The 10768-nt window shown below is 59.2% G+C and overlaps 1 non-coding gene across 1 annotated transcript; it reads left to right on the forward strand.

Moving 5' to 3' along the window:
• Positions 1-6559: 6559 nt before the first annotated feature.
• On the forward strand, positions 6560-6678 carry LOC131864880 (5S ribosomal RNA). The gene has a single exon (XR_009363607.1). It is a non-coding gene; the product is annotated as a 5S ribosomal RNA (ribosomal RNA).
• The last annotated feature ends 4090 nt before the right edge of the window (positions 6679-10768 follow it).

Below are 10768 nucleotides of genomic sequence, written 5' to 3' on the forward strand. Positions count from 1 at the left end.
GACTACCAGTGCCAAACCATTCAGCAAGACTAGTCTGTGTCGAGGCCGGATAGAGATTCTCAGAGAGCGCCCGCATAGCATTTAGGAGACCTGCCGCGTCCCTCACACTCGACAAATGGTGGTGCACGTTTATAAATCCGAGCGATCCCAACCCTTTCAAGCACCAACATCGGTCGAGATAGAGGGGCACGGAGGGGGCTGCGTGAGACAACACAGTCCCCTATATAAGTTATTTGTCCGATTCTCACACATCCGAAGAATGGTCATCAAATCGGACAACAGCCCAAACTTCCGACTTCCGTCCCAGAAAGCCCAAGAGCTATCTAAAACGTTCATGGCCGGAACTCGATCGCGGCTATACCAGTCCGCCAAGCAACCCAAAAGCTAGACTGGAGCTCTAGTCGAATCACCTCTGTGGCCATTGCAAGGACGTGTTGGAGCGACTACCATTGCCGAACCATTCCGCAGGTCGAGTCCATACCAAGGCCGCATAGAGATTCACGATGAGCTCCTGCATAGCAATCAGGAGACTTGCCGTGTCCATCACAATCGATAAATCCTGGTGCAAGATTTTTGCATCCGAGCGCTCCAACCAGTCGAGCACCAGCATCAATCGACATAAACGGGCACGGGGGGAGGATGCTCGAGAACACTACCTCCCCTATATAAGTTATTTGTCCGATTCTCAAGCAGCCGAAGTCTGGTCATCGAATCGGGTCAAAGACCACAACTTCCGACTTTACCCACAATGCAAGTCATCGAATCGAACATCGGCCCCCGAGTCGGACTCCATGCGTATGTCAGGTCATCGGACCCAAATTCCGCCTTCCTGCGCATGGCGGGCCATCAATATCAACTCGGTCATCGGACCCAAACTCCGCCTTTTTGCGTATGGCACGCCTTCAAATCGGTCATCGGACCCAAATTCCGCCTTCCTGTGCATGGCGGGCCATCAACATCAACTCGGTCATCGGACCCAAATTCCGCCTTTCTGCGCATGGCACGCCATCAACTCGGTCATCGGACCCAAATTCCGCCTTCCTGCGCATGGCAGGTCATCGGACACAAATTCAGACCTCGCCAATATGCCTACGTATCGAATCGGTCATCGGACCCAACTTCCGACTTCATCCATACTGTAGGGTCTTTGAGGTTGGCGCGGTGCGCTCAACCCAGGGAGTCGACCCATCGAAGCATACACCTCCCCTATATAAGCTATTTGTCCGATTCCCACACCTGTGTAGTTTGCACCTCTGACCAGGACATCGACCCCAACTTCCGAACTCGACTGCAACGACGGCACCAGCGCCTTGGTGCGCACCTTGCGACGCACAGTCCCAACATTCGCCTTCCTGCACATGGCAGGTCATCGGACCCAAATTCCGACCTCGCGAGTATGCCTACATATCGAATCGGTCATCGGACCCAACTTCCGACTTCATCCATACCGTAGGGTCTTTGAGGTTGGCGCGGTGCGCTCAACCCGGGGAGTCGACCCAACGAAGCATACACCTCCCCTATATAAGCTATTTGTCCGATTCCCACACCTGTGTAGTTTGCACCTCCGATCAAGACATCGACCCCAACTTCCGAACTCGCCTCCAACGACCGAACCAGCGCCTTGGTGCGCACCTTGCAACGCACAGTGCCAACATTCGCCTTCCTGCACGTGGCAGGTCATCGGACCCAAATTCCGACCTCGCGAGTATGCCTACATATCGAATCGGTCATCGGACCCAACTTCCGACTTCATCCATACCGTAGGGTCTTTGAGGTTGGCGCGGTGCGCTCAACCCGGGGAGTCGACCCAACGAAGCATACACCTCCCCTATATAAGCTATTTGTCCGATTCCCACACCTGTGTAGCTTGCACCTCCGATCAGGACATCGACCCCAACTTCCGAACTCGACTAAAAAGACCGCACCAGCGCCTTGGTGTGCACCTTGCAACGCACAGTGTCAACATTCGCCTTCCTGCACATGGGAGGTCATCGGACCCAAATTCCGACCTCATGAGCATACCTACTAATCGAATCGGTCATCGGACCCAACTTCCGACTTCATCCATACCGTAGGGTCTTTGAGGTTGGCGCGGTGCGCTCAACCTGGGGAGTCGACCCATCGAAGCATACACCTCCCCTATATAAGCTATTTGTCCGATTCCGACACCTGTGTAGTTTGCACCTCCGCTCAGGACATCGACCCCAACTTCCGAACTCGCCTGCAACGACCGAACCAGCGCCTTGGTGCGCACCAAAAGTGCGCACTTTTGGAGGGCACTTTTGTGCGCTCCAAAGGTGCGCACTTTTGGAGGGCACTTTTCTGCGCTCCAAAGGTGCGCACTTTTGGAGGGCACTTTTTGGAGGGCACTTTTCTGCGCTCCAAAGGTGCGCACTTTTGGAGGGCACTTTTTGGAGGGCACTTTTCTGCGCTCCAAAGGTGCGCACTTTTGGAGGGCACTTTTTGGAGGGCACTTTTCTGCGCTCCAAAGGTGCGCACTTTTGGAGGGCACTTTTTGGAGGGCACTTTTCTGCGCTCCAAAGGTGCGCACTTTTGGAGGGCACTTTTTGGAGGGCACTTTTCTGCGCTCCAAAGGTGCGCACTTTTGGAGGGCACTTTTCTGCGCTCCAAAGGTGCGCACTTTTGGAGGGCACTTTTTGGAGGGCACTTTTCTGCGCTCCAAAGGTGCGCACTTTTGGAGGGCACTTTTCTGCGCTCCAAAGGTGCGCACTTTTGGAGGGCACTTTTTGGAGGGCACTTTTCTGCGCTCCAAAGGTGCGCACTTTTGGAGGGCACTTTTGTGCACTCCAAAGGTGCGCACTTTTGGAGGGCACTTTTCCTGTGCTCCAAAGGTGCACACCTAGGTGAGCACCTTCGACCACACCTTGTAGCACACCAAACTCTGACTTTCGACTTCATCCGCAATGCAGGGTCTTTGAGGTTGGCGCAATGCGCACAACCAGGGGAGTCGACCCATCAAACCCAACACCTCCCCTATATAAGCTATTTGTCTGATTCTCATACATGCGTAGCCTGCAGGAGCAATTAGGACATCGACCCCAACTTTCGGCTTCTAAACGAAAACAAGGTCTTTGAGGTTGGTGTAATGCGAACAACTAGGGGAGTCAACCCATCAAACCCAACACCTCCCCTATATAAGCTATTTGTCTGATTCTCATACATGTGTAGTCTACAGGAGCAATTAGGACATCGACCCCAACTTTTGACTTCTTAACGAAAACAAGGTCTTTGAGGTTGACGTAATGCGCACAACCAGGGGAGTCGACCCATCAAACCCAACACCTCCCCTATATAAGCTATTTGTCCGATTCTCATACATGTGTAGCCTGCAGGAGCCATTAGGACATTGACCCCAACTTTTGACTTCTTAACGAAAACAAGGTCTTTGAGGTTGGCGTAATGCGCACAACCAAGGGAGTTGACCCATCAAACCCAACACCTCCCCTATATAAGCTATTTGTCTGATTCTCATACATGTGTAGCCTGCAACAACGATTAGGACATCCACCCCAACTTCTGAATTCGTCTGCGTTGACCGCACCAAAGGTGCACGCCTTGGTGCTCACCAAAATCCGACTTCCGACTTCTTCTGCTATGCGGGGTCTTTGAGGTTGGCGCAGTGCGCACAACCAGGGGAGTCAACCCACCGAATGCAACACCTCCCCTATATAAGCTATTTGTCTGATTCTCATACATGCGTAGACTGCAGCAATGATTAGGACATCCACCCCAACTTTTGACTTCTTAAACAAGACAGGGTCTTTGAAGTTGGTGCAGTGCACACAACCAGGGGAGTCGACCCATCAAACGCAACACCTCCCCTATATAAAGCTATTTGTCCGATTCTCATACGTGTAGTCTGCAGCAGCGATTAGGACATCGACCCCAACTTCCGAATTCGTTTGCATTGACCGCACCAAAGGTGCACGCCTTGGTGTGCACCCTGGAGTGCACTTTGGTGCTCACCTCGGTGCACACTTTGGTGTGCACCTCGGTGTGCACCAAAGGTGCGCACCTTGGAGCGCACCAAAGGTGTACACTTTGGAGCGCACCACATAGGGTCTTTGAGAGGTTGGCGCAGTGCGCACACCAAGGTGGGTGTTGAGGTGCGTGCCGAGGTGGGTGGGTGCTAGGGTGCGCTCCATGGTGGGTGCCAGGGTGGGTGCGTGCTAGGGTGGATTCCAAAGAGGGTCATAGGGTGGGTGCCAAGGTGGGTTGGTGATATAGTGGGTTCAAAGGTGGGTACTAGGGTGGGTTCCAAGGTGGGTCACAAGTTGGGTGCCAGGATGCGTGGGTGTTAGGTTGGGTGCCAAGGTGGGCTCCTGCGTGGGTGGGTGCTAGGGTGGGTTTCAAGGTGGACGCGAGGGCGGGTGCCAAGGTGGGTAACAAGTTGGGTGTTAGGATGGGTGAGTGCTAGAGTGGGTGCCAAGGTGGGTGGGTGCTAAGGTGGATGCCAAGGTGGTTCACAGGGTGGGTGGGTTCTAGGGTGAGTTCCAAGGTGGGTCACAGGTTCAGTGCTAGGGTGGGTGTCAAGGCGGGTGTCGAGGTGCCTGGGTGCTAGGGTGTGGATGCCAATGTGGGTCATAGGGTGGGTACTAGGGTGGGCTGCAATGTGGGTGCCAAGGTGGGTAACATGCTCGGTGGGTTCTAAATTGGGTGCCAGGGTGGGTGTGCACCCACCTTGCCCGAGGTGGGTGCCAAGGTGCCAGTGTGGGTGGGTGCTAAGGTGGATGCCAAGGTGGGTGAGAAGGTGGGTGATAGGTTGAGTGGTAGGATGGGTGGGTGCCAAGATGGGTCACAGGGTGGGTGCAAGGGTGGGTAGGTGCTAGGGTTGGTGTCAGGGTGGGTGGGTGCTAGGTTGGGTTCCAAGGTGGGTGCGAGGGTGAGTGTCAAGGTGGGTCACAGGTTAGGTGCTAGGATGGGTGAGTGCTAGGGTGCAAAGGTGCCAGGGTGGGTGCTAGGATGGGTCGATGCTAGGGTGAGTGGCAAGGTGGGTCCACAAGTGTCAAGGTGGGTGCCGAGGTGGGTGCCAAGTCGGCGACTGCTATGGTGGATGCCAAGGTGGGTCACGGGGTGGGTGCCAAGTTGCTAGGTTGGGTTCCAAGGTGGGTGCCAACGTGGGTGCTAGGGTGCGTGGGTTAAAGGGTGTGTCACAACGTGGGTGCCAGGATGGGTGCGCACCCACACTGGCCAAGACGGGTGCGGGTGCAAGGTTGGGTTCCAAGCCCGGTCACAGGCTGGGTGCTAGGATGGGTGGGTGCCAAGGTGGGCACCAGGGTGGGTGCACCCACCCTGGCCAAGGTGGGTCACGGGGTGGGTCCTAGGGTGGGTAACGGGGTGGGTACTAAGGTGCGTGCCAAGGTGGGTCATAGGGTGGGTGCCAAGGTGGGCACCAGGGTGGGTGTGCACCAACCCTAGCCAGGGTAGGTCACGGGGTGGTTGTCGGGGTGGGCGTCAAGGAGCCAAGGTGGGTGGCAAGTAGCCAAGTTGCGTGCCAAGGTGGGTGTCGGGGTGGGTGCCAAGGATCCAAGGTGGGTGCCAAGGAACCAAGGTGGGTGTCTGGGTGGGTGCCGAGGTGGGAGCCAGGGTGGGTCCCAAGGTGAGTGCAAAGGTGGGTGCCAGGGTCAAGGTGAGTGCCAATGTGGGTTCCAAGGTGCCAGGGTCAGGGTGAGTGCCAATGTGGGTTCAAAGGTGCTAAGTTGGGTGCGAGGTTGGGTGCGAGGGTGGGTGGGTGCCAAGGTGTGCTAGGTGGAAGCCCGGGTGGGTCGGCATCCCATGGGTGTCGAGTTGGGTGCCTGATGGGTGCTTCTTGTCAAGTTTTAGTCGTCGGGACTCATTTCGAGCCTTAGAGGTCGTTTCTTGTCCGGTTGCCCTGTCTTCGACCTGGGAACCCAATTTTGGTCCTCGGGTCCCATTTTTTTTTGTCTCGCATCCCACTTTTGGCCTGTGGCCTTTTCGGGGTCGATTCTCGTTTTGGGCATCAGAGCATGTTTCTTCTCCTAAAACCCAATATTTGTTTATTAAGTCTCGGAACACATTTTTGTTCTCGTGGACCCATCATGGGTCTTGGAACGCATTTGTGGTCCTTGGGTCCCATTTTGCATCCCGAAACTTGTGTTTTGGTGCTTGATCCCTATTTTGGGTGCCCACCTTGCACCAAGTGCGCACCCGGGGCAAACCGAGCGCCTTGGTGCACCGGGGCAAGATCGAGCGTGCACCCGAGGCGCCCCGAACATGCACCAAGGTGCACTCGGCCCACATGTGAGCGCAGGTCGTTGCGCCCGAGGTGGTGTGTGGGCACCGCGTTGCAGACGGGACACTGCACGCACACGACGCCCCCTCCAGGTGCACGCACGTAGGCCGGGCCGGGTGCACACCCGACGCCCTAGCAAGGTGCGCGCACCCGGGCAGGGCTCACACTTGGCGAACGGGGCGCACTTCGCGAGGGAGGGTGTGCACCTCGACGGGGGTGGGTGGCCGGGGTGGATTCGCACGTGGGTCGCGGTTTGCTAAGTACACACTGCGACAAGCTCATAACGGGTGCGATCATACCAGCATTAGTGCACCGGATCCCATCAGAACTCCGCAGTTAAGCGCGCTTGGGCCGGAGTAGTACTGGGATGGGTGACCTCCCGGGAAGTCCCGGTGTTGCACCCTTTTTTAGTTTTTCGCCGGGCGTCGCAATGCTATTTGAATAAACCTTTTGCCCGTTTGCGTTCTCGTCGGGGCCGGGCGGGGCCGGGGTGCGCTGCCCGCACTACCGCGCGCGCGGGGGCGACACCGAGCGCGCACCCGAGGCACCCCGAGCACACAGGCCACGGTGCAACCCGGGCGTTGTGCGCGCACCCCGGTGCGCCCGAGGTGCTGCGCGCGCACCCAGGTGAAATCGGTGTGCACCTCGGCCAGTGCGCGCTCGGTCGAGTCGCGCACGTTGGCCAAGGTGCACGGTGATGTTTCTTACTCTAAGGTTCCGCACCAGACGCCCGGGACAGGTGAGCGAAGCTGGGCGGGGCCGGGTGCGCGGCCGGGGCAGGTGCACGCAGCTGGAGAGAGCTTTGGAGCACACTTCGGAGCGCACCAATGATGCGCTCCATTCAAAAGTTTCCTGAAAAGGCAAAAAAAGTTGAGATTATAGAATTTCCCACTTGAGAGATTGTAAAAAAAAAAAATTTAAAATGAAGGAAACGCGGGTGCCAAGGTGTGCGCAGCCCAGCCAAGGTGTGCGCACCAAGGCGCCCACCCTGGCGAAGGTGCACGCAAGGTGCGCACCCGAGGCAAACCGGACAATTAACCCAACTTTCGACTTCGCGCGCACCTTGGAGCGCACTTCGGAGCGCTCCTTGGTGCGCACCAATCTTGGGCACCTCGGAGTGCACCATGGCGCCCACCAAGGTGCGCACCCGGGGCAAACCGAGCTCCGACTTCGTGCGCACCTTGGAGCGCACGAAAGGTGCGCACCATGGCGCCCACCAAGGTGCGCAGCCCAGCCAAGGCGTGCGCATCAAGGTGCGCACCCTGGCGAAGGTGCGCACCCGGGGCAAACCGAGCTCCGACTTCGTGCGCACCTTGGAGCGCACAAAAGGTGCGCAACCCAGCCAAGGTGTGCGCACCCCGGTCAAACCGAGCTCCGAATCGTGCGCACCAGAGGTGCACGCCATCGTGCGCACCTTGGAGCACACTTCGGAGCCCTCCTTGGTGCGCGCCGATGTTGCGCACCTCGGAGCGCACCCGGGGAAAACAATGCAATTAACCCGACTTTCGACTTCGTGGGCACCTCGGAGCGCTCTCGGGTTCGCACCTCGGAGCACACCGAGGTGCGCACCTTTGATGCGCTGCCTTCACCAATTTCCAGAAAAGGCAAGAAAACATTGAGAAGGTGTGCGCACCGAGGTGCCCACCCTGGCGAAGGTGCACGCGAGGTGCGCACCCGGGGCAAACCGGGCTCCGACTTCGTGCACGCCGCACCTTGGAGCACACTTCGGAGCGCTCCTTGGTGCGCACCAGGGCGCGCAACCCAGCCGAGGTGCCCACCCCGGCGAAGGTGCACGCGAGGTGCGCACCCGGGGCAAACCGGGCTCCGACTTCGTGCACGCCATGGTGCCCACCGCGGCGAAGGTGCACGCGAGGTGCGCACCCGGGGCAAACCGGGCTCCGACTTCGTGCACGCCGCACCTTGGAGCACACTTCGGAGCGCTCCTTGGTGCGCACCATGGTGCCCACCAGGGCGCGCAACCCCGCCGAAGGTGCACGCGAGGTGCGCACCCGGGGCAAACCGGGCTCCGACTTCGTGCACGCCGCACCTTGGAGCACACTTCGGAGCGCTCCTTGGTGCGCACCATGGTGCCCACCAGGGCGCGCAACCCCGCCGAAGGTGCACGCGAGGTGCGCACCCGGGGCAAACCGGGCTCCGACTTCGTGCACGCCATGGTGCGCACCGCGGCGAAGGTGCGCACCCGGGGCAAACCGGGCTCCGACTTCGTGCACGCCGCACCTTGGAGCACACTTCGGAGCGCTCCTTGGTGCGCACCAGGGCGCGCAACCCAGCCGAGGTGCCCACCCCGGCGAAGGTGCACGCGAGGTGCGTACCCGGGGCAAACCGGGCTCCGACTTCGTGCACGCCGCACCTTGGAGCACACTTCGGAGCGCTCCTTGGTGCGCACCATGGTGCCCACCAGGCCGCGCAACCCAGCCAAGGTGTGCGCACCAAGGTGCACGCGAGGTGCGCACCCGGGGCAAACCGGGGTCCGACTTCGTGCACGCCGCACCTTGGAGCACACATCGGGGCGCTCCCGGGTTCGCACCGGCGTTGCGCACCGTGGTGGGCACCTCGGAGCACACCAAGGTGGGCAGCGAGGTGCGCACCTTTGATGCGATGCCTTCACTAATTTCCATAAAAGGCAAAAAAAAAACGAGATTTTAAAATTTCCGTTTTGAAAGATAGTGAGAAAAAGGGAATGCTGGTGCCATCTTGAGCCCGCCCTGGTGCGCAGCCCAGCCAAGGTGTGCGCACCAAGGTGCCCACCCTGGCGAAGGTGCGCGCCCGGGCAATTAACCCAACTTCCAACTTCGCGCGCGCCAGGGTGGGAGCGCACCCAACAACCGGGCCTGGGAAGAGCCAATGCGAGAAACCCCACCAAACGCTCTGACAAAAAAAGAGGGGGCGCTCCAGTAACCCCGCTTCGGAGCGCACCCTGGGCAAACCCAGCCAAGGTGCCCACCCCGGCCAAGGTGCAGGCGAGGTGCGCACCCGGGGCAAACCGGGCTCCGACAACGTGCACGCCGCACCTTGGAGCACACTTCGTAGCGCTCCCGGGTGCGCACCTCAGAGCACACCAAGGTGGGCAGCGAGGTGCGCACCTTTGATGCGCTGCCTTCACTAATTTCCAGAAAAGGCAAAAAAAAAAGGAGATTTTAAAATTTCCGTTTTGAAAGATAGTGAAAAAAACGGAACGCGCGTGCCATCTTGAGCCCGCCCTGGTGCGCAGCCCAGGTAAGGTGCCCACCCTGGCAAAGGTGCGCACCCGGGCAATTAACCCTACTTCCGACTTCGTGCGCGCCAGGGTGGCAACCGGGCCTCGGAAGAGCCAATGCGAGAAACCCCACCAAACGCTCCGACAAAAAAAGAGGCGGCGCTCCAATAACCCCGCTTCGGAGCGCAGCCGGGGCAAACCCAGCCAAGGTGCCCACCCCGACGAAGGTGCACGCGAGGTGCGCACCCGGGGCAAACCGGGCTCCGACAACGTGCACGCAGCACCTTGGAGCACACTTCGAAGCACTCCCGGGTGCCCACCGGCGTTGCGCACCGTGGTGGGCAGCGAGGTGCGCACCTTTGATGCGCTGCCTTCACTAATTTCCAGAAAAAGGCAAAAAAAAATGAGATTTTAAAATTTCCGTTTTGAAAGATAGTGAAAAAAAAGGAACGCGGGTGCCATCTTGAGCCCGCCCTGGTGCGCAGCCCAGGCAAGGCATGCGCACCAAGGTGCCCACCCGAGGTGCACACCCGGGGCAAACCGGGCTCCGACTTCGTGCAGGCCGCACCTTGGAGCACACTTCGGAGCGCTCCTTGGTGCGCACCATGGTGCCCACCAGGGCGCGCAACCCAGCCAAGGTCTGCACACCAAGGTGCCCACCCCGGCGAAGGTGCACGCGAGGTGCGCACCCGGGGCAAACCGGGCTCCGACTTCGTGCACGCCATGGTGCCCACCGCGGCGAAGGTGCACGCGAGGTGCGCACCCGGGGCAAACCGGGCTCCGACTTCGTGCACGCCGCACCTTGGAGCACACTTCGGAGCGCTCCTTGGTGCGCACCATGGTGCCCACCAGGGCGCGCAACCCAGCCAAGGTGTGCGCACCAAGGTGCACGCGAGGTGCGCACCCGGGGCAAACCGGGGTCCGACTTCGTGCACGCCGCACCTTGGAGCACACATCGGAGCGCTCCCAGGTTCGCACCAGCGTTGCGCACCTTTGATGCGCTGCCTTCACTAATTTCCAGAAAAGGCAAAAAAAAACGAGATTTTAAAATTTCCGTTCTGAAAGATAGTGAAAAAAACGGAACGCGGGTGCCATCTTGAGCCCTTCCTGGTGCGCAGCCCAGGCAAGTTGTGCGCACCAAGGTGCCCACCCTGGCGGAGGTGCGCGCCCGGGGCAATCCGGGCTCCGACTTCGTGCACTGCATGGTGCCCACCAAGGCGCGCAACCCAGCCAAGGTGCCCACCGCAGCGAAGGTGCACGCGAGGTGCGCACCCGAG

The sequence above is a fragment of the Cryptomeria japonica genome, unplaced genomic scaffold (assembly GCF_030272615.1).
Source record: "Cryptomeria japonica unplaced genomic scaffold, Sugi_1.0 HiC_scaffold_97, whole genome shotgun sequence".
Classification (NCBI taxonomy): domain Eukaryota; kingdom Viridiplantae; phylum Streptophyta; class Pinopsida; order Cupressales; family Cupressaceae; genus Cryptomeria; species Cryptomeria japonica.